The sequence below is a fragment of the Pteropus medius genome, unplaced genomic scaffold, assembly GCF_902729225.1.
Source record: "Pteropus medius unplaced genomic scaffold, Ma_sr-lr_union100, whole genome shotgun sequence".
NCBI lineage: Eukaryota > Metazoa > Chordata > Mammalia > Chiroptera > Pteropodidae > Pteropus > Pteropus medius.
Window position 1 is genome coordinate 2,441,672 of NW_024342471.1, and position 25,076 is coordinate 2,466,747.

At 37.7% G+C, this 25,076-nt stretch overlaps 1 protein-coding gene across 3 annotated transcripts in view; it reads left to right on the plus strand.

The window, feature by feature from the left end:
• The window catches only part of SLC23A2 (solute carrier family 23 member 2), a 110,780-nt gene that overhangs the window by 11,183 nt on the left and 74,521 nt on the right, over positions 1 to 25,076 (plus strand). Inside the window, exon 2 of one of the 3 annotated variants that reach the window (XM_039863783.1) lies at positions 5,402 to 5,524. The gene's annotated coding sequence lies outside the window, so the exon portion shown is untranslated. Of the gene's footprint in view, positions 1 to 5,397; positions 5,525 to 20,392; positions 20,415 to 25,076 lie in introns of those variants that run through there. The other 2 variants (XM_039863782.1, XM_039863784.1) reach the window with 2 other exon arrangements.

Sequence of the window (25,076 nt, forward strand, 5' to 3'; positions counted from 1 at the left end):
TTAAACTTTTTTCTTTCTTTCTCTTCCTCCCCGCCTCCCCACCCCTCCAGTTTGGGCAAAGAGTAGAATCATTGTGTTTATTCTATTTTTCTATGATAACTAGCACTTTTCGATAAGATTTTTGCTGTTTGTTTTGTTTGGCATATTCATTTCCTTTACCAATTTTTCTAGTTTTGTGTTTGTCTTTTTCCTGGTAATTATAGTTCTTTTTATATCAAGGGTATTGGCACTTTAATACACGTTACAAATATTTTCTCCATTTTGTCTTGTAACTTTGTGATGTATTCGAGAAGATTTATTTGTAGATCTTTTTCTTGGAATTTAGTTTTCAAAATAAAAATCTCACTTTTCAAACTTTAAAGTTTCTAAGGAAACATTTTCCTAAAAGATGAATAAAAATCGATCGGACCTTGATTTTGCGTGAAATTTTTTTTTTTAGGTTTCAGATCTGCTTGCCTACTAAAACGTGCTTGGAATAATCAGCTGTCACCTTTGAATTAAGAAAGAATAGCATTTGAACTTGAAGATTTTTCAACCTCATGGTCCTAATAAATGGGAATTTTAGGTAGGATGGCCTGGAAGTTGGGTGCTCTTATTCTGAATAGCCAGGAAGTGGGGCTGGGTGTCATTTACAATCTTTCCACTCAAGTTTAAGCCTGAATACTTTTGGCATTTAGTGCTTTTTCCTTGGCACATATGATGTCTCTTTTGGGTTGATGGAGCTCTCATGCTTTAATTTCTTACTTTTGCTCCAATAGTGTATTAAAAAGTAAAACTTGAAACTTTTGCATCAAACTTAGAGAATAGCCTCAAGTGACTCTTTCTAATTATATCCTTTAGGCTTTTTCCAAAAAATGGGCTTCCCTTTGTGTTCCAGGTTTCTGGAAACACTTGTCCTAACTAGACTTTAGGGCTCATTAGTCTTGTTAACTCCTTGGGGTCATGGACGGGAACTTAATAATGTGTGTAGCACACCACAGGAAGCAGGCGCTAAGTATCCTCTGTGCGTTTCCTGGCAGTATTTTCCTTTCCATAGTTTCTAATGAGAAATGAGTCTGGCCTGGATTTTGGTCCCCCGGCTGCCTCCAGCTGGGTGTGAGTCTCTGCTCCTTCTCTGTGCCCCTCACTGCCCGCAGAGGGTGGGGCTGCAGGATTTCTAAACCATTTGTATTCTTTCTCCCACACACCTTTATTGAGCACGGTCTTCAGGCAGGGTGCTGGGTCAGACACTGGGGGACAGCCTGGAAGAAGCAGCCTGTCTGGAACTCCAGCTTGTCCATTGCCAGGTCTTTCCCTGGTTCTGAGTTCAAAGTTCTGATATCTAGTCATTTTAATCTGATTATTATCTAATCATGACCACTCAGACGTTTTGGAAAGGTTTTAGGAACTTTGGGGGTGAGCATACATAAAATAGTCTTCTCAGTTTAGTCAAACTCGACAGTGCTCATTCACATGCTAAGGCACGGTTTATTAAGGAAAAAATGGAACCATTTATGTTAACAGGGTCTGACTTATCACTGATAATTGCCATTGGGCTGTGCTTTTTTAACTTGGTCGTTTTGCCGGGAATATAAATCAGGCATTACTCCTTTAGATTCTCAGGTAATTAGGAAGATTGGTGAAGCCCCCACTTTTCTTAAATGTTTATTATCTCATTTGTAATAGGGGATTAAATATGTTACGTGAAGGAAAGGCATCGTTCAATTTTTTTTGCAACTTAAGCATGCAGGCAAAATTATTTTTAGTGACTTGTTTTACATATGTATTTATGAATTTAAAGTTTTTTTTCTAATCACAAACATGATACATGTTCATTAGTAATGTGTAAAACAGAAAAAGCCTAAAGAAATGACACCACCTACAATCTGACACCCAGGGAGGATCACAAGTAATTGTCTACATTGCCTGGCTTGCCAAATAAGTATAGTTTTTATATAAAAATAGAGATGTTCTGCTTTTCCCCCCACTTAGTAACAAATTTTGACTTTTTCCATTTCATCAGATAGTGTACTATAGAATGATTTTGTAGTATTTTATCATAAACTATTTTACTGTTATAATTTAGACAAACCTTAAATATAAATATTGAGCATTTACTTGTTCTACAGCTAAAGTGAATATAGTTATATTCATCTGTTTTCTTAGTGCAGTGATTTTATTGGATGTGTATTTTTAAAGGGATATCTGTTAAACATTTTAAAATGATTTTGACCAAAACCATCCAGCTGAAAATGTGAATAGTTCCCTGATCTTGAATTGGGAAGGAATTTGAAGCACAAAAGTGATAGAAGAAATTGCAAAAAGATATTAGATTTGACTGGAGATTTAAAAACCTTTATTTCATGTGGTGTAAACAGAATGAAAAAAAAAGTCATTTGCTTTTCCTGAGGAAGATGTTTGCAACATGACAAAGGGTTAATGTCCTTAACTTCCAAGTAGCTCTTACAAATGAATAAGAGAAAAAACAAACCTACTGAAAAAATGGATAAAAGGCACTTACAGTTCATAAGAGAACTATAGACATATGGATCAAAGAAATCAAGATTGAAACCAGATGTCATTCTTTGCATGTCAAATTTGCAAAAGTTAAAAAAAAAGAATCTAGGAATGGCAAGGTTAATAACATACAGTTTTCTTCTCTGGGGCTTTCTTTGTTGGTTTGTCACTTTTCCCAGAAGGAATTGGGAAGGCTTCCTATTTTTCATTTCTTACCAGAAAGGGAATAGCTGGCCTGTGAATTTGTCTGAGCCTGGCATCTTTTTTGAGCATAGTTCTTTGCTTCTGTAACTTTATTTGTATATTGTTGTTTGTTCAGGTTTTAAAAAAATAGTTTTCCTAGAAAAATTGCCCATTTCATCAAGATTTTCACATACAGACCTGTGCTTATTTTGCAAGTCCTTTAAAAAGTACAAACTATGAAGAAAAAGTGCAAACTATGTAAGAGCATGACAAATACATAGCATTTTGTGTTTGCCTTTGTTTTCAGAAGATGTTCCTTGTGATATTCAGCAAGTATTTTAATTTTCACTGAAAAGGTTTTTGTTTTTGTTTTAAAAATCAGGAGTGGGTGTTTTTATCAGCCTTTTTGGCATCTACTTACTGAATTGATACAGTGATTTGACTGCTCAGACTTTCTGGCCTGGGGAAAGGCCCACGGGTTATATCCTTCCTGCTTCTGAAGTGCTAGCGTCCCTTTCTAAGGAAATTGTAAAATACAAAAATGACAACTCTGTATTATTTCCCCCTAAATATTTTAGGGAATGTTTTTTCTCTGTAAAATCAAAGTCTGGGAACCACAGCATGTAGTACATTTACAAACGCAAATTAAGAAACAGCAGAAGCACTGCGACAGTTTCTTATAAGTTTGGAGCGACCTTTCTTGGGGAAAGCCAGGTGGTGTGTCATTGTGCTCCATGTGACGGGTCCTCTGACTTCCTTACGGGGCGGGTGGCGGCGGCGATGGTGATGGTGCTGGGCTTTGACCTCAGCCCTGTCGCCTTGTGTGTGAAGAGCAGGTTTTCGTGTTTCTAGAGTGTGGTGGAACATATGAGGGGGAGGGGTGTTCCACTGGTGCTGTGACGGAAGTTCAAGGATGCTCACTGATAACTCAGGCTTTGTTGTTAATTCTTTCCTCAAAAATACATTTGCATTTTTCCAATATTAGAACTTCTGACCCAATTCTTTGTTTTAGTCTGCAATAGAAAGCCCTTCCTTCCAAACATTCATCTTACTAATCACCTTAAAAATATATTTTCCAGAAATAAATGTGCACCATCTATGACTTTCACTTGCCCTTTCAGAAGTTTTCTATGATTTGTAGCTAAAATGATATTTCGTTAATTTGCAGCTTTGCCCTCATGAAAACTTTTGTTAAAAAATTAATATATTTTTAGCTCTTTAAAGGATTTATAAAAGAAGCATATGTGCGTTGGAATATAAGTATAACTTGTCAGGATGTATAAAGCAAAATTTGAAAGTCACACCAGCTCTGTTATCCACTACACTTCAAGGCCATTTGATATTTATCCTTTTTAACCCTTTTCTTTGACCACAAATATGTACTATATAATTATACTTTTAATAAAAGTGGGATTATACTATGCATATTGTGCAACTTGTGGTTTTAAAAGAACAATGTATAGGATTAGAATTTAACCATAAATAAGCCGTTCTTTTAAAGCTTTTCTTTTACTTTTTTTCATGTTCTTTCCATTATTCCTCTTGACTAATCTTTACTGATGGATGTCACCTTAGGGCCTCCCTTATGACTTTGTAAATTTTTAATAAATACAGCTTAAAATAGATTGGTTATGAAGATTTTATCTTGAGAAATAAATTATCTTTTTTTTGCATTGCATGTAAAAATGTTTTAGAAAGAGAAAAACACAATTTCTTTATTCATATCCTATTATTTAAAATGAGTAATGATATTTTTTGTCCTAAATAGTTTCTTTATAATGGCAGGCCAGGCTCCTGACTGGTGTCTTGCTGGCTGTTCAGAGAGAGCTGCCAGAGTCAAGCTCTGGGTTTTTATTTTAATTATGAAATGTATTCATAGGTGCAAGAGTGTATAAAACACTCTTGTGTAATAAAGGTGCAAGGGTATAATAAACAATTAAATGAACGTGTGTACCTGTTGATAACCCAGCTTAAATAGAATGTGACCCAGCTTTTTTGGAAGCACTCCTCAATATATTAATATACCCACCTCCATATATTTAAGAGGCTTTAAAAGGTGATTTTTGAGTAATTTAATCTTTGCTTTCCCCTCAAGTAGAGTACCTTCAGTTTTTTCTGGCAGCAGCACTGGAGGCAATGTAGAGTTACAATTAGAAGTGAGGGCTCTGCTGCTGTATTCCTAATGGTCTTTGTTACCTGTGCTGTCACATCTCTTAGAAGCTCCAGGACTTGACCAGGGGGCCTCACCGCTCTTGGGTTTTCTTACCTGTAAAGCATGAGCCCAGTGGTTCCCAAGGGTTGTGGTGAAGATGAAGTTATGCACATATGATGTGTATGTAGCCCAATGCCTGGCACACAGAACTAAAAAAAGTCCTTAAATTTTTTTTTAAATCAAGGCCCTGTGCTAGGCAATGTGGAACTAAAAAATTGTCAAGGAATAAAACCCAACTGCATGTAAAATTACGTTTTCTAGATGTTCTCAAATACCATTTTCCAAAATATTTTGTGCAGAGAGTTGATTTTTAAGGGACCAAAGGCGCAGTCTGTGATCCTGCCCAGGAATGGGCTGGGACCTTGGAAATGTTCCTTAGGAATGAAGTAATAGAGAAAGTTCTAGGATTGGGCACGGAGGAGCGTGATGTAGACACCATTCATGCGGCGTGCCTCCTGCTAGGTTATCTTTACTCTATTTTTACTTAACCATTTGTTTTTCTCTAGCTAGGTCTTGACTCGCTAACTGGGATTCCCTGTGTGGATTCAAGCTTGGACCTCGACAGCGTAAGGAAATGGAGCTCAGAGGTGTATAACAGAAAGCATATGGACAGGTCCACGTCCTGGCATTTAGGTGCGTATGAAACAGTATTTCTCGTTCTGCGTTTTCATGATAGAGTTGTGCTGACAGCTTGTAGTCTTGTAGGGTTAGAACTCATTTGTGCTTGACGTCACCCTTTGCACAAATCAGCAACAGTCTAAACGCAGTCCTGGGAATAATTGTTAGGTTAATGCTAATGAAAAGGTAATGAACTTCTTTAGGCCACATTCCACATAGATTAAACCAGAAAACAAACAGGCACAATCTTGCCACTTATCCTGATAACAAGGTAGGAGGTAAATATTCATTTTTCTTATCAGCAAACTTTTGAGTAGGTCCTGCTGTCGGTACTCCTGGTCAGGGTCACAGTTATGAGTCCTGTGTGTACAGAGATTTAAGATGTGTTCCCTCACTGTTTTTCAAACATTCTACAATTTAAGCAGCGACACTAAGTACATGTACGTTACTAAGGCACACATTCTTTTTTCTTTCTTCCTTTCCTCCTACTCTCTTCCTCATCCCAAAGCTTGATGGGCATTTTGCTTATTTTAATTTTTTCGCTATTATAAACAATACTGTAGTGAAATTTCTTGTACATATCTTGGGGAGAATATCCATAGGTAAATTCCTGGCAACAAAATTGTTGGGCATAGTCATAAGGTTTTTCAGTTTTTAAATTTTGATAGATATTGGCAAATTGTCCTGCAGAGAAGCTGCAAGAATTTGCACTCTTACTGATAAACATTTTCTCAAACACTTTATCTTGTCAAAACTAAATTTATTCAATATAGTGGGTGTAACATGGTATTATGTCAGTGTTATTTTTAGTTGCTTTTAATTTACTTACAATAAAATTCACCGTTTAGGATTACAGCTGTAAGTGCTTTCACAAATGCTTGGAGCGGATCATTCCTTTTAAAAAAATATTTCATTTTTTAATGAAGTATATGCTTGCAATTTAAAAAGATAAATAGAACTCGGGAAATTCCAAAAATTGGGAAGAAGAAAATGTTCTTGATCCCACCAACTAATGATATCACTGTGAACATTTTTGTGTAAGTCTTTCACTTTTTTGTTTTCTATGTGTAGCCTTTTTTTCCCTTAGGTTAGCATCATCAAATTATATGCGTTGCATTCTTAAAAGTTATATTTATTAATGATGAGGGAGGTGAGGGGAAGACAATTTTATCTAGGAATAGCTGCAAAATGCACGGTCTCCCAACTCTCAGACTTTTAGTTACCACCTTTATATTTCAATTCACTTATATCTCTCTCCTCTATTCTTTCACAGAGCTTCTCTCTCACATCTCTGGTGGTCTTTAGTAGGCACTTGTCAAACATACATGGCATGACCAGCTCAAATTCAGCGGGTCCAGACCTCAGTCATTACTTGCCCATTTCCTTACTTATTTCTGAAGGGGACACTCTTGTTCTTTTTAAGAGCTAATCTTTGATACCAAGTCTCTAAGTATTCTTTTTCGTTGACATTGCTGCTTCTGTCCATCTTTTTTTCTCGTTGTTGCTTTTATCGTCCCAGTTGCCAAGATCCGTACACTTGGATTAACACAGTAGTTTCTTGATCTTTCATCTTGAGATCGTCCAGCAGTAGAATCTTTCTGTTCTCATCACCGGCTCAGAAACTCATGTTTCCTAAAGTTATGTCGCATTTGCATTGGACTTTTGAGAGTCCTTTGCCCCCTTTAGGGGTTTCTTCCTCCACCCTCCACAATATGCTCTGGGCTCCATGGTGGCCTCTGGACTTCATGGTGGCCTCCCATTCAAGACTCTCTGTCCTTCAAGGCTGACCCGAATGTCATTTCTGACCATTTCAAGCCTTGTTGAGTTCCTGTTTCTCTGAGCTCTCGTGCACAGTTCGATCATTAGCACGTGTCTAATCCCCCAGTTGTCCTGGCCTGTCCAGTTAGACGGTCAGTTGCTTCATGTCACTCCGTTTCCATCTTAATGTTCAGACTGTTGTGGCAGTGCATGAAACTGGCCGAATGATTGGTTTATTCCATTTTCTTTGACACAGCAGTATAGATCCCCAAATGTTAATCTCTTACTAAACAGAAAAGAGAAAGCTTGCTAGTTAGCATCTTTTGTCTTTGTTAACAAGGATATACAGGCGATAGTTCACTGCCTGGGCATTCATACCTGAGAACAGCAGCTCTGTCCAGTACCTGGGACCTGCAGACCATGGTCCTGGTTGTGATACAGGCTCATTTTAGAAGTGATCCACATATGCAGAGGGACGCGGATATAAACTGGATCAAAAACTTTGAGTAGTGAGGAAAAATGTCTATTTTATTGGTGGCTGATTTACGAAAGGCTCTCTGGTAATTCTTGTGTTTTCGGTTTATAGACTGTGCTGTTGACGTCAGCATCCCACTTTCTCATGACTAAAACATGTTATATAGAAATGCTGTGTTGTTTATAGTTGTCGTTTATAGCAACAAGAGAATTAAATATTTACAGGAACAATTGGGTAGTTTCAAAACCCTATGTAAACACTAATGATCAGAGCTTATAAAGAAGGTAAGGAAGAGTTGTGTAACAGTTACTGCGAAAGTGATTTTAAGCATATTAGACCAATTCCAGCCTTTTCAGTTGATTTTAAAATCAATGTGTCAGTGTTGAATTAAGACCAGATGTTTATAAATTGTCTGAGTTGTTCTCTGACTTTCTGTTTGGTATGGGAAAATCTCAGTAAATCTGTCCTATTTCTTCTAATGATAATTCTTTTTAAGTACAGGTATTACTTCGTTTTAGGTTTGCCATACAGGACCAGAACCTTCAAGTCAGTAGTGAGAAAGCCTGTCTGGTTTTGAGTAGTGTTTACTCTTGGATGGACCTTCTGTTTTCATTAGATTTCTTGCTGCTTCCGAGCTTCCGGCAAAGAGCCTCAGCTCCCCTCATGACTTTTCAGCTTGTGCTTGTTAGCACATGAATTTCTGCTTTGGCCTTTTTCACATCTGGCTCCCTCTCTCCTTCTCCCAGTGCTGTGACTGTGAGAAATTAGGTTATGGCACCTGCTCCCCTCCATCAGTGCAGGCTGCAGAGCTGATTGTGTAAGATAGTAATACAGAGTTTGTTCCGATGTTTGGACTAAGATATATGGCCTTGCCTGTGTTGTGTGTATGTGAGTTTGTGAAGTCAAAGTATCAGAACACATTCTTTGGGTGGAGTCTGGTTATGATTTACTTTTCTTTTTCCTCATATACACTGTTTTTAGACCAGTTCTGCCCAATACAGTTATATTAAAAAAAAATCACATATAATTTTTTAATTGCTGTATTAATTAAAGGAAAAAATAAACAGGTAAAATTAATTTTTAGTAGTATATTTTATAATCTAATATATAAAAATATCACTTCAAGTAATCAACATAAAAATTATTAATGAGATATTTTACTTTTTTTCCCCCATGGTAAGTAACTCTTTGAAGTCTGGTGTGTACTTTATACTTACAGCACATCCCAGTTGGCTGTACCACATATCAGGTGCTCAGTAGTCACGTGGGGCAGTGGCACAGCTCAGGGCCTACATTGCTTTATTGCTGCTGAGTAGTATGTTCTCAGCTTGTAAGCTTCTAGATTTTGGGGTATTTCATAATGTAAACCACTTCCATTCACGAACTGCATAATAAATGTATACTCACAGTCAAATGATGCTTCTGTCAGCTTCCCCTTTCTCATTTTTTTCCTGTTAAATCGAGAGGTTTCTTGTTGCCTGGAAATGCTTCTGAACCAGTTCAACAGGTAAATTGATTGGTAGGCAGTATTTCTAGATGTTACTTTCCTGGCTCAAGAAGAAAAAAAAATTTAACATTTTAAATGTATACATATATATATATATAATTTTTTAAAAGTCATTTTCTTTTTTTACCCAAGAATCACAAGTGTGTTTTGTAGCTTGTAATTGTAGACACGTTAAAGTTAAGAGTCCAATGAATATTTCTCATTTTTTTAAAAAATAAAGAATGGATTTAAAAAATAAAGAATAGGAAAATGTGAAGAAGTACAGTACTTTTGTCAGATAAAAATGGCCTTTGGTAGAGAGTAAAAGGATATGAAGAAATACAGAAAAATCAGGAGTCCCTAAGCACAGTAGGTTCACAGAGCATCGAGAGTGCCTATCTTCGGCCACACCTCCAGTTTCCTTAGTTACTCAGGTGCCGGCGGCAAGACCTCGGAAACGGGCCTTGAGTGTGTGTTTTCGGAGGAGCGCTGACCCAGCCTGCTGCTGCTTTGGAGTGCGTTGACTACATCCATGTGGTGCGTTCAGTTTTGTTTTGTTTTGTTTTGTTTACCTCCCACTGGTTTTGAGTGCAGCATATTCTCCTAGTTTGTTTATTTCAGTATCATCCTTAGGCTTTAAAGATTAAAATGATATATACACATTGTAGAAAAATAAGAGAAAAAGCCACTTATAATCCTATTCCCTGTAGATATTCACTTGCAATTTTGGTATTTTTCCTTCAGTGTGTATGTGTATGTGTATGTGTATGTGTGTGTGTGTGTGTGTGTGTGTGTGTACACACTACAATGAGATTATTGCGTATGCTTTGTAATCTGCCTTTTCCTCCACTCAGTGGTCCACTCACTACATTTCCATGTCAGTGAGTACTTCTATTAACAATTTTTTAATCCCCACAATATTTTGTTAGAAGCATGTACCCACAGCTTACCCCACCAGTTTTCTATTTTTAGACATTAATATTTTTTCCCTCCAGTTCGGGATTATTCTAAGCACTATTTTAGTCAACATTCTCATAATGAAAAATCTAGCCTACTTTAATTACTCTTTTTATGATAAATTTCTTAAGAGTAGAATTGTTGGGTCAAAGTTTATGTGTATTTTTAGCTTTTGATTAATGGTGTTAAATGACCATCTAGAAATGTTCAATTGTTATTCCTATAAGCAGTATATATATAAGTGCCTGTCTGCTAAAGGGACATTAAAAAAATTATTCAGTAATCTTATGATTTGTTGAATGAATTACAAATGATACATTTTAATTTTATTTACACTCTTTTGGATTTTTCACATTTTTTACCAGAAAGCTTATACATGATTATGTTACCATTAGCAAGACAGAATAACATCAAAAAAAAAAAAGGAATCTTGATAGCATTAGGAATTCTTACAGCCAAGCAGACTACGTTTATGTATGTGCGGCTAAGGTGTCTTGAAACCAATACTCCAGAGAACCTGCCTTCCTGAACTGGTGGTGGCCCACTGGATATATTTTTAGGCCTTCCCTTCACTCTGAAATCTTATTTTCTGCTAGTCAAAACTTAGGAACCAAATAGATTCAGAAATGTGTGGACTCCTCACTGCAAGAACTCAAGAACAGCATAAATTTGAATAAAGAAGGATACTTGGTATAAATTGTGGTCATTGCTTTGGAGGGATCAGCAAAGGCAGGTGAGCAATTTGATTTGGATTTTGAAGGGTCTGGAAAGCAGTTGCTGAGGAACTGATAGTTTAAACAAGGATCTGAAATATGAGCAGGAATTCTCCTATGTTACAGCATTCCAGGTAGAGAGAGTAACAGGCTGTGTTCTCCAGCCTTAGTTCCACCATGCCTGTCATTACTGAAGTCTGTGCCGATCTGCAGTATCCACTTCCCTTTACTTTTTTGCCACCACCTACCAGCCTCTCGGCCATTCCTGATGTTCCTTGGGAACGTTGGTATATGGCTCGCTACTTTTCTTTCCACTGTGTCTTCTAACATTATCTCTAAGCTGTTGGCTCTTCCAGTCTGCAGACCTTACTGTCTCTTTACGTGATCTTTCCCAGAGAGTTTTACTTCCAGTTCATGTCAGCTTTCCTGGGCCTTGTCATCTCCCAGATGGCACTTTTGATATCTTGAGCTTGGAGAATCTCCTGTGCCCACATCCTTTCTTTCCTAATTCTCTTTTGTTCTCTTCCAGTGGCCCTTGTTCCTTGGGCATTTAGGTGTTCTCTGGCTTCTGTTTGCCTTTCTAGCCCTTTTTAACTCCTGTGGACTCCACAGGGAGTCACGTGACTGTCATCTTATCAGTATCATGATTTCCTTACTCTGAGTTGGCCCCATAACTTGCCAACTGTCCTCAGTGGCACAGTCCTACTATTTAATTGTGTGTGTGTGTGTGTGTGTGTGTGTGTGAGAGAGAGAGAGAGAGAGAGAGAGAGAGAGAGAGAGAGAGAGAGAGAGAGAGTGAGTTGTACTTGCTGGAGAGAAACCAGATATCAAGGTGACTTCTTTGTTACCATTTACAGGTTCTGGGTTCAGTTAGACCCTTGACTTTTTTCCTCTTTATGTCATTGTTTCTACTCATCCTTTCCCCAGTCTCATCCTCAGTCTCCTCCTCTTTCACCATGACCTCCACTTAGTTCATGAAGAAAATAAGTCATCAGATAACTGCCCCCTCAACTTCTTGCCCTACTACCTCATTCAGTATTGAGAAACAGTAACTATCTATACACATCTCTGCCCACTTTATTCCACAGAGGATATGAGGCAATCACTACAGATGGTCTGTGCAGAGCTGTTATAACAGATTCTAAATGTTTTCCTACCAGGGTTACAAGAGAACAGCTGATTGCTTCCTGAGGCATGGTTAAGACTTCTGATCTCTGGTTTATGGAGATAGGTTCGTGCGTCAGAATTGGCACAGCCCTTGGAGAGGGTCAGGTTAAATCACCTCCCCAGGTGGCATTGCTCATCCCTGGCACAGTCAGGGCTGGAATCTTTATCAGTGGCCTTTCCTTATCTTAAATAAAAATACGTTAGGTAGATTTTTTTTTTCCCCTGGGGGAGGCAGGATTGGAATTGAAGAGACAATAAATTTATTTGTAGTTAACAAAGTAAGGTAATGGATGTATGTGGAACAAAATCTGAAAGGAACACGAGGACAGACATTTGACCGCAGTCCCCCTCTCTGGAGGCAACCACTTTTACAGGTTTTTGTGTTTGTTTTTTTTGTATCCTTCCAGAGATTGTCTTTGTCAAAAGGTTGTTTTTAGTTATGAAAATTCAAATATAAAGAAAATGAAAGCATGAACCACTCATATATCAGATAACCAGGTCTAATCTAAACATGTCATCTTAGCTTTAGGATTTAAAAAACAAAACAAAACAAAACATTTTAGATGCCCACTTTATATCTTTTGCTCACCTTATTTCCCTCCCTCTCTCTCCCAGAGATAAATTTGTAGTCCACATTTTTACTTTTGTATTACATGTTTATATATCCATAAACTCATACAATATTGACTGCATGATTTAAAACCTTAAAATATCTCATGTGGTGTTTTTTATAATCTACTTGCTCTATCAAGAATATATTTTCAAGTCATTTTGACCTAAGTGGTTAGAATGAATTTGTTTTAACTGCTCTGTTTTTTTTCTACTGTTGAAACATACCAGAACTTACATGTATTCATATTGGTGCGTTGGTTGGGTACTATTAAAAACTGGGTGGAATATGCTGAGAAATGGCATTGCTGAGTCATAGTGCACATACATCTTTGGCCTTCTTGTTGTTACCAAAGTGTTTCCCTAAGTATTTGAACTGATTTACATTTCTGGAAAAAGAGTTTATCCACAGCTTTACCAACACTTGGTATTATTATTGAACTCTTATTCTGGCCTTATCTGAGGGGTGTTAAAAGGTGCCTTGTTTTAAAAAGGGATATGTCACAGTTTGTTTATCCATTCACTAGTTAAAGGTGAATGTTTCCAGGTTTTGGCTATTGTAAATAAAGCCACTATCAACATTTATATACAGATTTTTATTTGAATGTAAGTTTTTATTTCTCCAGGTAGATAACCCGGAGTAATATTGCTGGTAAATGTGTATGTTTTAACTTTATAAGAAATGGCCAAACCTGTTTTCCAAAGTATGTAAAAGGTCATTCCCTTTTACATACTCACCAGGTGTAAATGAGAGTTCCAGTTGCTCTGTGTCATTTTTAGTGCTTGGTTTTGAGCAGTTTTCCCTTTTCAGTCATTCTAATAGGTATGTCACATTTTTTTTAACTCAAAGAATTAAAATTAAAAATGGATTCTATTTTTAAATGATTTAAAGCAGTTGATTTTTGCTCTTCTTGGTCTTGAATGATCTTTTTTCTCCTTTAACTCAAAATTAGAGCATTGTATTAGAGTACCAAATAATGATAAAAGGTGAAAAAGAACAACATAGCATTTGCAGGCTGCTGGCTAATAAATTGGATAAATGTATTTTTCTTGCTGTTATCAAAGTTCAGTAAGTTATGGAATCTTTGATTTATTGGTTGGACGTTTTGTTTTATTTCTGAAAAATATGTATTAAAACTTTACAGCAAAAGAGTATTGAGTCCACATTTAAATGACGTCCACATACTTATGTAATTATTCCCCCCTCTAGGCTTTCAATAAGATTTAATTTGAGGATGTTTGTTCTATTACTAAAAACAGAAGTACAGAAACCGCAGATGTAGGCTGATGCCTTTACTTTATAGTGCAAGATATTTGAGGCCCACTGGGTAATGACTTTCTTGCACTTAAAATGCCAAGCCTGGTCTGTAGCGTGTGGTTCCAGATTCCCAGTACAGTGCAATTTTTCCACTGTCCCTTGTATTCTTCTGCATGGTGCTGACCAGGACACACTGTCATGTGAACTTTGAGTTCAAAGGATACGGTTTTCACAATGGATTTACTTCCAGTGCTGATAAACTAGTTTTTACTTTCTTTGCTGGATTATGGCATGTGCTGTCAACACATTCCGTGTTGTGCTTTGAGGTTATGAATGAGCGGTCATCCTTTACGTGTCTGCCAGAAAAGCCAGTTTAATAAGTCTTTGATAGTAAAGGTGAACAGCGCATTTATTCATCTCACCAAGATGTTTATCTCTTTTCATGATCCTTCCATTCGAAGGAAAATAACCTTCAGCTAGGTTTGAAATATGTACTGATACATTTCCTTTTGAAAATCTAGTAACTGAGGGTATTCTAAATGTGTTATCTTGCCACATTTTCTTTTTGTTGTTGTTGTTTTGCTTTTTAGGGTATAGTTTTGGCTGTTTTAGTATACCCATGTATGAAAGAGAGGCTCCTTATGTTATATGATTTTTTTTTTCTTATTGTTTCACCATTCTAGGATATTGATTGATTTATTATCATGGCTCAAGGTGGTTCCAGCAGCCAGGAAGAGGGAACAGAGGGGGCATGCTTACTTCCACTCACATCCTGTTGGCCAAAACTTAGTCACATGGCCACACCTAGCTGCAGAGGAGGCTGAGAAATGTGTGCCCAGATTAAAATCAAGAGTTTTTATTATGTTAATTGTTAGTTAATTGAATGAGAGAGGACTCTTAGAGACAGCTGGTGATCTCTGATACTTTTAATCAAATAGAGAGGTTGCCATGTGAATCAAAACAGCGCATTGTCAGAAATAAGTTGGATTTGAAATGGAAATGTATTTTAATTCTACTTTTCTATATGTTTGAAATTTCCCAAAAGTTTTTTAAAAACTTTTTTTTTTTTTAGTTTCAAGTATATACTACATTGTCTAGACATTTATATAGTTTATGAAACAATCCCCCTGATTACTCTCTCTTCCCTCTGGCTCTACACATAACCATGACCTTACTGCTGCCTGCATTCCCTATGTCGTGCTTCCTGTTCCCATGACCCTCTATCAATTACTAATTTGTACTTTAACCCTTCACTGCTTCCTCCCAGCCTCCCCCACCCCTCTCCCCTCTGGCAGTCAGACAGAGATACATACCATTTGACTTATTTCACTGATGTGTGGAATCTAAGGAACAGAAAAACAATTTTATAATATTTCATAATTTCTTACCTTTATCGAGCCCTGTTTAAATATTATAACACCAGAGGGCACTGTTAATACATTTGCTTTTAGTGTTTATAAAATTTGATTTGCCCCCAGGTCGGCTTATTACAGAGTCAGAGTAGTTTTTGTTCATCTGATAATCCTAAACCTCCTTTGTTGATTTACAGTGCCCTCACTGTTGTGAAACTGAAATGTCAATGTGTAACATTTATTTGGAAAGGGAGAAATAATTACTAAATGTGTAAGTTTTTTTTTCCCCCCCAAAAACAGGTTAGATTTTCTTTAAAGGGAAACCATAAATGAGAGATTACATTAATCAAAGTAGATATTTTAAAATGTGTAATTATTTCTTCAGAATTAAACTTTTTTTAGTATTTGGCCAAGTTTAGCCTTTCAGTTGTTTTGCTTTGTTTTGTGGCCTAAATTTACTAACCTTTTGTAGGTACTAAGAATTGAGCTACTCCTAATTTTGCTTCCTAGTACAACAGGAGGGGCATAAATAAAACTTAGAAATCAGATGAAAACAAAGAAAACACAATTATAATCCCCCTTGGTAGAGATAACCACTGTACATTGCTCGGTGCAATACTGTCTGCTTTCTTATCACCCCTGCAAATGTGTGTTTACACCACTCTAAAAAAGAGGGCACTGTGTGAGTTAATGCTACTGCATAGGATGTTTCTTTTCTATGTTCAGTTTGTAACTGGCTCCTTTCCTGGAATATCTTATTTTAGTGCTTTTTTTTTTTTTAAAAACTAATTTTCTGGGTAGACAGACCTGTAAATAATTATTTTGTCTTCTCTTTTCCATTATTTGAACTTTAAAATATTTTTCTTATTGGATTAGAACTTCAAGAACAGTATTCTATAATGGAGGTACTCAGACTCCCTTCTGTTTCTGGCTTTAGTGGGCCCTTTCTGAATTTTTTAGGGTGTAAGTATCTCATTGGTTATTGAAATGAGATAGAGGTTCTTTCTGAGGACATTTTACTTCTGTGTCAGAATGCACTGAAGGCTTTATTCAAAAGCTGATGTTGAGTTTTATCAGATGCTTTTTTGGTTTCTGTCGACCTTACATTTTTTTCTTCCTTCTACCTGTTGATGTAAGTTATAATACTAGCTTTTTTACTTGTGCTTTGTCAAGGTTGGGATCTGGATTATGCTAGATATTTTAAATGATTGACAAGATTTTTGTCTTTTCCCAGTGCTTTGGAGTTGTCCAAGTAGCATAGGAAGTGACTATCCCTTAAGGCTTGGAGATATTTACCTGGGAAGCTGCCTGGGCCCTGTGAGGTTTAAATGGAGGGTCTCTATTCGCTGTGGCCTTGGGAGGTTTGTTTAAGTGCCTTCTTGGCTGTATTTATCAAATTATCAATTGTGCTGCTTATTTCCTAGCTAAATTCTCTCTTTCTCTCTTTAATTTCTTTTTACTTTCTTCATTTTGTAACTTATTCTTTGTTGTTTAAATTAAGGGTGTTTTTTACAGTTTCAGTTTCACCTATGACCCAACAGTTATTTGGGAGAAAGTTTGAAAATTTTGAAGTTGTTAGACTTTCTTGTTGATAATTATTTTTTAAATCTTTTTGGCATTATGGTCAGACAATGAGAAATATAAATGTTTCCTTTTTTTGGTGGGGGTTGAAATTTTCATTTGGCATGATGGTCAGTTTTCACAAATGCTTTTTAGTCATTGTAAATAAAGCTATTTTCTGTGGGGGTGCAGCGTCTGATACCTATTATATTAACCTTATTAGTTACGTTGGTCAGATTCTCTGATCGATACAAACTCCAGCCTGTGCTCATAGCCCTCCACCCTCTTGCTCCCCCACTCCCCATCTACTTAGAGACAGACAGATATATATATATGGAGTGTTGATCATTTTGTCTATATTGCTAACCATTGTGTACCATATTTCAGTGAAATAATGTTTAGAACATAAAAATTGTCATATTTCTATTGTGAATTTTGTACTTTGGCAATGTAAAATGACCTTTTCTTCATTTAATATTTTCTGGCATAAATTCCATTGTATCTGTCATTTAAAAAATAACAGTAAAGCAGCATTAATGTTGCTTTATTTTTGTTTCATTTTGTTAAAGGTCTATCTTTGGGCATTTATTTTTTTGACACATCTGAGAATATTTTTAATAAAATGAATTTAACTAATTTGCAAATTTAGTTTTAGTCTGTAGTCTTTCTCAAATTCTAATAGTTCTTTCCTTTAAGTAAAAAACATTTTTTAAAAAAGACCTGTTTCTCCAGTTGTCAGAGCTAAGATCTAATGGTATTTTTCCATTCCTGTCTGAAAGGCCTTACTTAGCATCTTCCTATTCCTAATCTTCAGTCTTTATTTGACATACTCTTGTTTAATCTGCTTTGTTATTAATTACATTTTTAACATTGCATAGCATATGCTTAGAGAATAATTTGATACATGCATTTTGTTTTATACCTGGATTTATGTTCCTCATTTAGTTTAGTTCTGATCATGGTTTTGGTTGACATTCAATATTAGCAGCCTTGTATATTGATGGTCTTTCTGAATCTTGCCTCTTATGAGTTTAGAATAAGGCCTCAAGCTTTTTTTCTTTCTCAGCCCATGCGTATCTGAGATTGCAGTTTTTGGCTTACCCACATGAAGTGCAACTTGTCAGGGTATAAAATTCTTTGGGAAAACTTTTACTTCACTTCTTTATATATCTGCATTTTCTGTTGACTTATTGCATTTAATGCTGCCTTGGAAAATCCTGGGGGCATATCTTAATTATTACTACTATTTTCTCCTCCTTGAATATTTGTCTTTTTTTATCCTGTAGTTAAAAATTATTTTGCCAGAATTTGTCCAAGTATAGCTTTCTTCTCTCTGATTTTGCATGACTCTGGTGTGCCCTTGTAATCTCTATATTCAGATTTTTATCTCAGGATAGTTGTTTTTCATTCTACATCTTTTGTTTCTTTAAGTCTGTTTCATTTGTTCTTTATAGCAAGGTTTTATTGAGATACAATTCATATACCATAAAGTTTTCCCATTTAAAGCATATAGTTCAGTGGCTCCTAGTAAATCAGACTTGTGTAAACATCACCACAATCAAATTTTAGGACTTTTTCTTCATCCCATAAAGAAACCCCAAACCCTTAATAATCACTTCCCATTCCTGTCTCCCATTTCCACCCCAGCCCGGGGCAACCACTAATCTACGTTCTCTTTCTATAGATTTGCCTCTTCTGGACATCTCATTATAAATGGAATCATGCAACACGACTGGCTTCTTCGTTCTTTTTATTTTTAGGTCCAGTTAATAAACATGGATCATTCATGTCTTGGCTTTGCTCTTTTCTTTTTTCCCTCCCTGGTTCTCATCTCTGAACTAGAATTGCCTTTTTGGTAATGACTCTGGCAACACCAGAGTTTATCGAGCTTGTCAATTTTTTACCTCCACCTTTCAGTTTTTTTTTACTATTTTCTGCAGTTTCACTTCTCTTTGTTTCTAAGCTAATTTTGTGCTTTGACTTTTCCTTAGAATTCTTTCCAACCCCAGCTTGTCGTCTCTTGATTTAGGTCCATTTTCTTCATCGAATTGTCGATCCTATTTCTTTTTTCTAATTTTCTTTCAGTACCAACTGTTTTGTTTTGTTTGTATTTTATTCTTTTCTCCTTTGTTCCAAATTAAAGTTTTCTTTTGGTCCCTGCAGTAGAAACTTTCTGAGGTTAGCGTCTTCACAGAACATCCTGAGTACAGTTTTTGTGTTCACGATATAGAAACTGGGAGTATTTTTTCCATAGGCTGCATGCTAGATTTTTCCTCTTGACTCACCTCGGAGCAGTGGGTGTTCTGGTCTACCTGGGCGTGTTGACCTGATGGCTTGGGTGTGTCATGTGTTACCTGTGTTCTGGGAACTTGTGGTAGTGAATCTCCTGCTCTTGGACAGTTAAAGCATTTGGCTCCCATCCTTCTCCTCAGCCTCTACTGTGGCTTCTCCTGTCAAATTGTATCTTCCTCTTATGCTCACTGCTGATTTCCTTAAGATTATTCATGCATAAGTAACACTTAGAGTTCCTTTTCTTCAAGAGTTTTCCTGGTTCCTCTTCTGCCTTTATCCCAGAGACCCCACCTCTCCCAAGATGTGTTTTGCTGCTGCCGGTAGATGCCCCTTCTCCCTGCCTGTTTCTCATCTGAGCCTCATGGTCCCGTCTGAATTTGGGAAGTGCAGTCTGGTGTTGGGGAGATGGAGGCAGAGATTGGCCTTTGCATAGAACATCCCGAGGGGCAGAGGTGCCCCCTGCCCAGGTTTCTGGCAGGCTCTGGGTTAGAGTCAGAACTAGAATGGACAAAGTCTGACTGGGTGTGACTTCTTCCCTCTTACTGACACTAGGTTGTCAGAGTGTGTTTGCCTTTTTTGTATGTCTTCATGGGCACTTTCACTATTCAATGGGGCCTCTGCAGCTGGCACCTGTATCCCAAATGCCACTTCTAACTGGGCTCCAGCAGTTAGCTCTTAATTAATATTAGTGATGTGTTGGCTTTGCCTATCATTTAATGAAGAGATCATACCTTGAGATCTATTTTTAATCTCTGAAAGTCTTTGAGCTTTGAAAACAATTGTCTTTGGGCCCCCAGTTGGGGAAATAAAAAATTACCAGGGAGTAAAATTAATCCACCTTTGCACTGAAGCTGAAAGCAATGTGGGTGGACTTGTTCATCTGAAAGGAAGGATTTGGAAGGGTAGGCTTCAGTTGCTCTTATTTGTGTAGGTTTGAGAAATGTAATCTCAGCAGCTGCTTGGTTTCCACAGTGGAATATCCAGCCTACCATGTAGATACATAGACACGGCAAGCAGGCCGTGCTGGAGGCATGCAATAGCCGTTTGTAACCAGGTGGTGGCTGTTGTGTAACACATGTAGAAGGCATTTCTGACTAGGTGGTGTGGTTATACAATTTCGGCGAGCCTGTGGGTTATAAAAGCTGAAATTCCTTCAGCACTTGAAGTGGCTCATGCTGAGCATTGGGATGGTCCCAGCCTCGCACAGACGCCAGAATTGGTGGGTGGGGCACTGATTAAAGAATATTTTTGTTGATAGGGTAAGATTTCATTCCGCAGGTAAGACCATTTATTTCTTGGTACATAAGCTCTGCTTTGGGGAATTTGTGTCTCTGTGTCTGTATGTGTCTATGTCCGTGTGCGCATCTGGGTCTGCGGGTGTCTGTGTGTGTGTATCTGTGACCGTGTGTGCTTCTGTCTGTGAGCATGTGTCTGGTTTTCTGTGAACATATGACTGTGCATGTGTGTCTGTGTAGGTAGTTGGTTGAGGAGCCTGTGGCTCCAGTTTGCCCAGCTGGGTTACCAGAAAATCTCTAAAGTCCCTCTCAGTGCTGTCAGACATTATTAAATTTTAATAACAGAACATTAACATTTATGCCACTCTTAGAAGGCATTGCCTTCATTAAACAAGTGAGAAAGAATGATGATAAATGCCTGATCTACAATTAAAATGTTAGATTTAGTGTTTTTCAGGTGTTCATCTACTTTATTTTCTGAGTGAGCTCCAGTCCTGAGACTTCCAAGGCTCTGTGTGTACTTTTATGTTTTCTTTTATACAGAATTTTAGGGGGTTGAGGAAAAGTAAGTACACAGGCAAAAAAGGAACACAGATTAAACAAACTTCATGGAGAGTCTGGAGGCCCTTTTAGCTGAATACATCTTTTTTTAATCCTTTTAAGGTTTTTAGGTTGTAAAAATGTCAGGTTCATTAGAAAAAGCAGTAAATCTGTGGCATAGGATTCTAAGTGATTGCAGTCTCTGTATTGACTATTGAATGGGTGTGTGTATGTGTATATATATATATATTTTTTTTTGGTTAGGAAGAACATGCTCCTTTGCAGAAAAATGATGTATAACATTCTCACAGGCATGGGATATTGTTAAAGGTCAGGGAAAAGCTATTATTTCAATCACTGTGTACTTGGAGTTAACCTGGAGAATAATTACAGTGTCACAGCCCTGGGTAATTGCAGTGCACTTCAGGCAAATCCACTCTCCACCATCAGGTTTATGCAGCAGGGTAGGTGAGATTTCAGCGCCCTTTTCCTCATCTTGAGAGCTTGCGAGGAGGGGGAGGTAGAATTCTTGGTAGACAGGGCTAGAGGGTAGTGGGGTTGGGATGGGGAGATAGGGGATACTGCAGAAGAGATTTGCAGATGGAATTTCCTCCAGACAATAGGAAGAAAGCAGTTGTTTGAGAGAACCGAGTCAGTGAGCCAAAGTCCAGCAAAACTGAGCAGATGTAATGGATAGTTAGGAAATAAGGGAAAGGTGGAGCTTGACCTCTTTCTGCAGGTGAGAGAAGGAAATTTAGCTTTGGCACTTGGGGCAGAGGAAAGGGCGAGAACATGCCCAGGAGGAACGATACGGTCTGAAGAGTCATCCAGGGAGAGGGCTAATAAGTACATTGAGCTTGAGGCACGGAGTGAACAATTATTTGAAATGCTCTTCCCAGCAGAGTGGCAGCAGTAGCTGGAGGCGACTGATGAGCCATCGACTGTGCTGGGTAGGACTGTGCTGGGTATGGGAGGATGGTGCCCGGGGCTAGGGTGGTATCAAGGGCGGCACAGGATTAGCAAGACAGAGCCACTCCTTGGAAGTTACCTTAGCACCCAAGGCTGTCCTTGTTCTGGAAAGTGCTTCTCAGTGCTGTCAGGCGGGACATCAAATAACAAGGGTCACTTGGAGATGTGGAAGAGGAGAAAGCTTTCTTTCCACATCCTGCCGGTAACAGGGGGTTTACCTTGGCTTCTTTCAGAATGACCTTCAGACATAACCTCTTAAGCCTTTTCTGGCTGCTCATCTTCAGAGCCTTGTTCTGTTGTTAGTCTGTAAGGGAACAGGAGCAGCTTTCATGCCCTCAGAATGTTTGTTGTATTTGCCACTTGTGCGTGGCCTTTTGTCCAAGAGTGAATTAGCCTTTCCGTGCCTGGGTTTTCTAAAATGTGGAGATAATAACCACCCTTCCCAGAATTTTGATAAGAGTATCTTGGATATATAGGAAGTCAATTCTGCACTCTTTTATCTTGTCATTAAAATTCTGTTTACATGGGAATGTAAAGTACAGCATAGGGAATATATTCAATAATATGATAATAACTATGTGTAGTGCCAGATGGGTACTAGACTAGGCAGGGAGATCACTTTATGGATTATATAAATGTCCAACCATTATTCTGTATACCTGAAATTAATATATGTAATAATATTAAATGTCAACTGCAATAGAAAAAAAAAGTGGGAGAAGTAAAGGGGAATAAGAGGTTCAAATTTCTAGCTATAAAACAAGTCATGGAGATACAATATACAACATAAGGAATATAGTCAGTAACATTGTGATAACATTGTACTGTGTCAAATTGATACTGGACTTAACCATGGCTATGACTTCTTTAGGTACATAAATGTTGGATAACTATGGTGTATACCTGAAACTAATAAAATACTGAATGTTAGCCGTAATTTAATTTTTAAAATTCTGTATTAAATTAGCTTTTCAATGGCCCTTGTAATGACTGATGGGTACATTTAAAATAGTGTTTAAATGAAAAAACATTGGCACAAAAGTGATATGTTGAATAATACATAGTAGAAATAAATGCAGTAAAACTTATCTTGATTTTGCTTGGGTTTTCTCAAATATACATTTATATTTTAATTCTGGCCCACGGGCTGTACTTTTTGCTTCATACCTCTCCCCTCTCTTGTCCCAGCCACATGATTTCCTTGAATAAATTTGGAGGGCAGGGATTAGGTTTTGTTTCTGGTGTATGACTAACTGGCTCATGGAGAAACGTTCGGGTTTTCTCCAAATATTTGAATGCCTTTTGTGTGATGGACACTGTGTCTTTGCTCTCATCCCTGCCTGGACCAAGGAGCTGTGTCACGTAAACACAGAAAAGGGGCAGCTAACCCAAGAATGCTTCTTGGAGGAGGTGGTCCATGTGAATGGTACCTGGGGCAAGAGAGGCATGGTGAGGATGATGAGTCTTAAGGTCCTGTCATAATTTATTTAAATACAGTTTGGGGAAGAGATAGCTGCTGGATTGATACCAGCCACAGCATCTGATACCTACAACATTAAGTCAGAAAAAAAAAAGATCACTGGTTTTTTATTGTAAAGCCCCTAAACCAACAAGATTTCAGCTGCTTTGACCTTTTAATGTACACTTGCCTCTGTCTTTCCCCTAACTGAGCAGTGGATGAGTCAGTGTCTTCTCATCTAGTTAGCATAGCTATCGCTTTTCATGGCCCATGCTGTGTGTAAACTGACATCAGCAAAATAGCTTGTCTTGGGCTAGATTTAAGAGCTGTTGTAGAATTTAGTTTAGTTTGGGACTAGAGCTTATTCTGTACCAAGGGCTTCTTGGACTAAGTCTCTAGAAGAGACTGAACATTTTCTTTTTCATTTTATCACTTGCTTTCAATTAGGAATGATTCTCCCCACTCACGTCACCCCATGGATAGTCCAGGGATATTTGCCACGTCTGTCCAGCGGCTTCTTGTCCTCTCTGGCCCACGATTGAGGTCCCCGACTACATTTTTAGGTGATTCCTAAGTGGTCCAGCAGTATTCACCTAGGGCCCCTTTTCTTCCATCTTCAGAGCAAGGTTGTTGCTATGGGTGCCTGGTGGTTCCTGGGGGTGCAGCCTCTAAAGCATCGTTCACTTGGGGTTCTCCGCAGATGGTTTCTGGCAACCATCCGTGCATTCTCCTTCAGAAATCCAGATTTTATCCAACTTTTTAAATTTTCTTAAGAGAACAGGTACACAAACCAAGACAGCGATAGAAGGCTGACACAACTCAAGGGGTGCAGTGGAGGTTTTCTTGATTGCAGTCGTGGTGGTGGTTCGGGTTAGGGCTTGATAGACCTTACAGAAAGCTGCTCTGAGGTCATGATTCTGGGTACTCACTCCATCGTTGTGGCGAGGGCATATAACGTTTTCTTGTTAGTGCCATCATCTTGTTCACTTTAACAGATAATTTCTATGGGTTATGTTAGTTTAAGACTCAGCAAATAACCTGATATAAATTGGGCAATTTTAATATGCCTTTTATGTCACTAGGCAGAGCTTTAGTTACATCAGTGACTTTTAGGTTTTTTTTTTTTTTTTTTTTTGACTGACTCCCGGTAGAAAGCATTTTAACTTGAAACTGGGTTACACTTTTCTTGTGAGGTGTGCGCTGGAGTATTTTGTTCTGTTAAGTACTATTGTTTTAAAAATTCTGGTTGAGATCCACCAAGTCGATTTCATGACCCACTAGTGGGTAGTGACTTATAGTTTGAAAATTAAGAGTAAGAGTTCTTGGAGGGTTTTGGGAAAAGCTGTAGGATGACTAGTTTTTTTTTTTTTTAGTTACACCCTGTAAGCATAACCATCTTTATAAGATCAAACAATAACCACACTTTAAAGGTTCATTCATTGCCACTTAAATGGAGTAATGATAGCTAGGATCAAGGTCAGAAGTGTAAACTCCTTAAAGCAGCATCTTATGTATTAGGCAACCATTTAAGTAATTATACTTGAAGAGAGTTGATCATATGTAAGTTGAGGATATTTGTTCCCATAGTCACTTTTTGGCTTGAGTTGAAAGCATTTAGGTCAAATGTTAGCATTGAGCAGAATTTAATGGAGCAGCCACAGTTCAACTGTAATCCCCTAATGATGGGATTTACGCAGAAAGCCATGGATTGGCTTTTAAAGTATGCTTTATCATTGA